Below are 7,005 nucleotides of genomic sequence, written 5' to 3'. Positions count from 1 at the left end.
GAATGCATTTTTGCAACTCTCTCATTTCAAACAAACCGAATGCAATCAAATGCTAATTCACAGGCAGAAGGTTCCTGCAAACAACTGAGCCCCTACCACCTCAATTGTAAGACTACTTGTTTGCAATCACAGTCTAAAATCAAAATGAAGAATGCAGGATATACCCAAGCAGCAGGGGATACCACCAGCAGTTGCATAAGGCACCAGGGGTCCCAGCACAAGAGGAGGGCTGCGCTACCAGCAAAGTGGGGTGATGGAGAGGAAGGAAGCAGGACTACCTGTATCTCAGGCACATGTTTTTAAGGACCAAATTTAGATGGCATGCAGTAAACAAGGAGAATACAGGGCAAAGATCCAACAGTCATTGATATCAGTCCTAACTGGTACATAAAGCAATGGAAAGACATGTTAAATATGACCATTAACTAAAAAGATTCTTTCACACACTTCAAAAAGATCCTTATGGGGTTCCAAGTGGATGAAGAAGGTCTCCAGAAGAGACAAATTGCCCAACAACCCTGTGACCAACAAACAAGTTTTTGCCCCATCACACATTCCTGAAGCCATACGGCAAGTGATCTGTGGACTTTATAAAATCTTTCTCTGCAGCCACACACAAAAAGTAAAAGCCAGGAAGTCTCCTTGTTCTTGAGGTTGCATTTCCTACAACACATATATGAATAGTCATAGGGATCTCATGGATGTATGATGCTAGGCCAGAAATATATATTAAAGAAGTTTGGCTTGATTCTGATCAACAGAATTCAAATATTTAATGACTTTTTGAATAGTGAGGGCTGTAGTGTCTTATTTTTTCCTCACATTTTTTCTCCTAGATCAGTACTGCCATCTTTATTATCACTGCTCACTTGTTGCTTGAAAAAAAACAGATGAAAATGAAATTATTTTCTAAGAACTTGTCCAAGAAAGTTATTCAAGTCCGACGTTTCATTAATTTCATAGCACTGGACAATTCTGTCCTTCAGCATCAAGAGCCAATCAAGCAATATATAGTAGAATTTGCACTAAAAATATTCCTGAAAGAGACAGGAACAGAAAATAGCATTTGTAAGATTTAGAAACTAAGTGCAGAAAGTTTTAACAGCATTTCCACTTCACTGGGTGGGGATCACACGCCGTACCCTGTAGCAACACAAAGTGTGAAGTTCATAATATATAGCACTGTATTCTATACATACAGAATAGTTCGTAGTATATAGTATAGTATTCTATCTATTATCACATAGAATAACTAGTATTTCACTATTAATCTGTGTTCTGAGCCTAGGTTTGTATTCATATTAATCAAGTTCTTATTTACCACTCAGTACAAGCATGTCTCCTTTCAGGAACAGTTTAGGTGAGTCATGCTGTATTCAAATGAAAACTTGAATTGTATGAGGCAAGATACAGAGAATCCCATAACAATGAGTCTTAGGAAAAGTAGAGTAAAATAGAAACATAAAACCAAATGGCAAGGTAAAAAGCTTCTAAATAAGTCCAAACACCTCACTGTGTGATATTACTTTAGCAGGGTTACTCCTGATCAAGATCAGTACATGGAAAACTTCTGTGAAAAAAACTTTACTACTGAAAGTAGCATTGGAGACACCAGCAAACTGGGTCTTGCACTTTGCTCATGCCCTTCATTTAGAAAGCTTCAGACCATTCCCCAAGACTATCTGAATTTTCTTCATGCTTCCACAGGTCTAGACTTTATAGCCATAGCTTCTGACCTAAAAAGCTATCCTTTTGGTGGTGGAATGTGGCAACTTTTTAACCAGGGTGCAGCAGCAACCTTACACAGCCAATTATAATAGGAAGAAAGATAACAGACTATTAACACACATCACAGTTCAGCTGGGTGAATAGGTGCAGGAATTTTGTCTCAAGCAACCTAGTTCTCCTCTTACAAGGAAAGAGCTGTGCAGGGCCCGGAGTGGGAATTAATGGAGTGGCTAGCAGCTCCACTGCAAAGACTCCAGGGTCCTGGTGGACAGGAAGTTAAACATTACTGACCCATGCAGCCTGGCAACAACGAAGGCTAACAGCAGATACAACTGTACCAACCAGAGCACTGCCAGTCTTCTAAGGAAATTATTATGAGTCCTTAATTAAGGAACTTCAGACTGGCTCCAAATTCAGTGTTGGCCAGCCCCTTAAAGTCCCTTCCAACCTGACAGATTTTTATTACCATCACCAGATTGCCAGGATCATGATGGTATTTACAGAGACCACTTCTAGCAGTGCAGCATCTCCCAAAATAAAAAGCATCTGCTTCTGCAAACTGTTGTGTCCCAGGAGGTTTCATGTCCAAGACGAAGCCTCACTTGCACCTACTTTGCTTTGAGATCAGACAAGATCTCTGTATTTTCACTAGGTAAGTTGCTAAAGAAAAGCACCTATCACACTAGCCAAGTCAGTCAGTCTTAACAAAATCCATGCCAGCATATTTGGAAGATTACATGTACGATTCACTCATTTAATGCAATTACTACAATGTTTTTATTGGAAAACTCTTGCATTCCTCAGATTCTCAGTGCTATTCCTTGCAAAGAGGCCTACAAGCACAGAACATTGTTTCTTTTGTTTCACATCACCAAAACGAGTACAATCAACCCAGTGAGATTTCAAGACATTTAATTGAGAGTCAAGCCAGGGCTATATGAGTTGTCTGGTAAAAAGCAACGGTCACTATGTTTATCATACATTTTTTGGAAGGAAAAGGAAAAAAAAAAAAAAAAAAAAAAAAAAAAAGAGAAAAAAGATTTCCCCCTCATCCTCCCCCCCTCCCCCCCCGTAGTAATGCTTTCTCTAAAAACTACCAGCTGAACTGTGGAGAAAGTTACTCACTATATCAGACCATTGATTTATATTGTCCAAACATACACATTCAGCTAAAACATTCTTTTCAACCACCATTCACCACCAACTCGGATATACGTGATACAGCTGTATCTACACCAGGGTTACTGCAGAAACAGCAATATCTCCATCCAGGCGGGGTGGGGGGAGCGGCATGGGGAGGGAAAATGACACTCAACTATTTAATAGCAGTTCAAAAATTTGTTGAGTGCGATTAGTACATTCCAGGTAATAGATTAAAATGACTTCATACTTCAGGCATCTCAGAATGTTTAAAGGATTACAATAGGTAAGTATTACTTTAAGGGAGCACCACATGGGATCACTTATTATGAAGTCAGACCTCAAATTAAACACATGGAAAAGAGAAATGCTTTGGTAATTTACTCTACGCCTACCTCTAAAACTCCCTGTTTCATCTTCTGCGCTGCCTGCTTGGTTCTGTGTCTAATTGTATCCCAACGTGCTCATAAGCCCTGCCTGCCTCGCGTTACTGCACAGGCGTGTGCCAGGCAGTGAGCCAGCTGGAGGGGGACCTCTTGACGGCTAACCGATACCAGCTGATTCTCTGCCTCCTGTAATTAGCCTGATCCACTGAGGCAGCAGAACCACACTTCACCTCCGTATTCTAACCACGAGCACACAGGCCTTACACCAGCATCAGGCACTGGTCTTCAAGCTGGTGCAGTTTCACCCGGAACAAAGACTGTTTCAATACTCGGCCCAATTCACTCCAACTCAAAGTTTTCCATATAAGCTTTCTTTCAACTTGGTGAAATTCCTTCTTCCTCGTGAGAAGGTGCAATAAAATAAAACTACTTATGGGGATGACCTATTTGCACAAATTCAAAATAAACTGAATATAGGAGTTAAAAAATACAGTACTTTAACCATTTCTCATTCATACGTGGCATTTTAAGATCTGCATGAACAGACAAGGAGGAACTCTTTGAAAAGCACTAACCTCCACACACACCTGTACAAGTTCCTTTTTGGTTTTGAGCTCCATCATCTCCATCTCCCCAGGTGCCCCTGACGGACTGAGACCAAGAAGAACTACAGTGGCAGACATCAACTACTTTCCTCTAAACAACTCGGCCACAGCATCACCAGCTTTCTTTTTTTAGCAGATACAAAACACATTGCAGAGCTGCATATCCTTGTGACCACAAAGCTCTCTCCACTCAGTACCTCCAGGGTACATCTCTGAGTTACTAAGACTCAAGGTGAGGCATTTAACTATATTGGGAAGGTTATCTGCAAACCTACATACCAAAATGCGTGTACAACTTAAAGCCAAACAGCACATACAACTTACCTCAGAGAGCTGTAGAGCTCGAGGAATAAATCACTATTCCTCATGCAAATCTAAACCTGTCTCCCTGCCAGGTCTCAGTTCAATGTTATGGCAGCCAGGCTCTCAGATAGACCAGCCTTTCCAGAAAGCATCAAACTCTCTGCTTTTTGTGTCTTTCCTCTCCTCCAGCTTTCCCCCAGAGAGCTGGCCACATATACATTGGATCCAGATCCAAATCATATGCATCTTTCCATAGCAGCCCAGCTGAAAACCAAATTGACAACTGCTTCCCCAGAAAGCTCACAAGTTAGGACAAATCTTCAGAGACTGAAGATATTTGGTAGCAATCAGAGAGTGCACTAATTTCTTAGGCACGCAGAGAAACAGCTTCATTGAAATGCTCCCAAGCATAGATGAGAACTAGTTTTGCCTAGCCAGATTCAGAGCCTCAAACACTCCTGAAAAGGGCAGCAAACCCTCTAAATCCCAACTCATTCAACAGAGGAGCAAGAGGGTGCAGACATATTAAGATAAATAGGGACAAATACCTCCTCCATAGACAACAAGTACCAGGAAATACAGAGATAGCTATGGGGGTACAGAGCTGCACAGATCCCTTTGTGCGCCTATAAACAGGGAACAGGATTTCATCCACATATCCTCCACTTAACCTATCAAGCGCCACCACTTCTCACTATCCCAATCTACCTCCTCTTGTTCCTCAGCCTACATTTGGAAAACTCCTTCTTTCTGTACCTTAATAATCAATTCCCACACCTCAACACTCACTTCGCTTCAGCAGCCAGTCACTCACCTCTGTTACGCAATGCAGAAAACCAGAGGCAGCAGCTCATCAGAGGTCAGCTTCGCCTTTAGTTTTGCAGTGTAAGAAAATTAAAACAACTAACTAAATCAACAACTACTGTGCTTCTTTAGAGAGAAAAAAAATCCCACACAGAGCAAACTGGTGCTCACCCACACACATTCCTCAAATAAGGGAGCAAAGCCTTCCCCTGGCATGCCAGCAGCTCACAGGTGCACCCCCTGTTTGGATGCCATCACCTGTGTAGCACAGGTGGTAGGAATCAAAGCCTAAATCACCACTCAGCCACATTTTTGCTGGTTCAAAAAGATAACAGCATCATATCAACAATGGTTTACAGCTGTAAAAAATGCCTTGTGAAAGTCTCAAAACAAACCACATTATTTTCCTTCCACTGTTTTATTTGCAAGAGTATTAACAAAAACGTTCATTTTAAAAGTAAAGAGAGGAAAGCTTTCCTTCCAGAGCTCTAAAATTCTCCAACCCTTCCTTGAATCCTCTTAGTGCATGATCTTAAGAAAAAAATTGTAAGAAAGCTATACTTTTCCTTCTGGGAATCAGATTCCCTTCTCTGTCAAGTCTTCTTTTCTATTGACTCTCCACTGTTTGGTCTTTAGCTCAAGAGAGCAAAGCTAATTAGCCCTCTTCTTCCTGCACTCTAACTCCTATCCAACTTACTCTGAGCCACTTTCCTTATACTTTTCCATGTTTTCTGACATGGAAAACTGTGGTAAAGTAAGAATTTGACATTTCCTTAAGAGGCAAGTTTTGTTGGCATTGATGCTTTTAACAACAGGGTGAAGATACCGCATTAGCTGTAATACTCATTGCTGCTCTACAATAAATGTGGAAACACTGCCAAAGCAGCAGCACTAGAGAAGGGGCTGAGGGCCATGGAGCAGCATGTGCCCCTTTCTCTGCAGTTCTTGGCACGCTAGAGAGGCTGGGTGCTTCTCTTTGCTTACAGGTGCTCAGGTGTGTACGCTGTCCTAAGCTTGATGGCTTCTTCACTGGAATTTGTCTCCTGAAGTGACCGAGAAGGGGCATCTTTAAGATGACTGGGAACAGTCAGTGTATTACAGCTCCAAAAGCAATGAATACAGGCTGTCAGGAGTCAGCAGAGATATTTCCCCTGGCAATCTGGAATGCCATTAATAGCATTTTGAAAAGTACGAGTAGAATCCCATCTTCATTACCTCAGTAATCCTGGAAGGAGGAAAAGCCAAAAAACTTGTATGTTTAAAATTTCAGTTACATAATTTCCTTCATGTTTCACAAGAGACAATTCTGCTTGCTTTTTTCCATGCAGTGTGAGAGCCAAAGTTTTCCCATGCATTTCATTCCAAGTTTGTTCTCTATTTTATACCTCCATTAGTACATAACCTTTGTGGTTATATGTGGTTGTACACTATGGTCCATTGCACTGAACTATGTATTCTCACTTTTAAGACTACCATATGAAAAAAGGTCATGGATCGGTTTCAAAATAAATTGTAGAGTGAACTGTGGATACAGACACATGATATGCAGTTTGAATAGCAGGCATCCTATACTTTGTTAGCAAAACTTATCTTCAGCATCAGTTCTGCTCCTTCAAACAAAAAGCTGAGTTTCTGAAGTTACCTCTTAGCATCTACTTCTCTTCTATCTATATGCTTATCTCATTAATATACAGGTTATATGGCTGCACGTGCATTCTGCTGGTTCTACTTTTTTTTTTAAAATAAGGTTTTCTTATGTGATGTAGTAGGAAATATGGTGGAAAGTACCTGTGGTTAGGCTGAAAAACAGTGGTATTTGGACTGGCTTAATTTTTATGCTGAGCACTGTGGAAGGGCAGTCAGGAAAGTGCCTCAGGAGCTGAAGCCACTCAAGGCCCCTCTTCTTCCTCATAGACTGAGGTCTTCTTGTAGTGTGACTCCTTATTTAAAAGGAACAGGTCTATATCTGAAATATAGCCACCTGCAGAGGGAACAAAGGCAATGGCTAGAATACAGCAATTCCTCATAGGAAAAAAATG

The sequence above is a fragment of the Egretta garzetta genome, unplaced genomic scaffold, assembly GCF_000687185.1.
Source record: "Egretta garzetta isolate BGI_Z169 unplaced genomic scaffold, ASM68718v1 scaffold620, whole genome shotgun sequence".
In the NCBI taxonomy this organism is placed as follows: Eukaryota; Metazoa; Chordata; class Aves; order Pelecaniformes; family Ardeidae; genus Egretta; species Egretta garzetta.
This window is presented reverse-complemented; position numbering follows the sequence as displayed.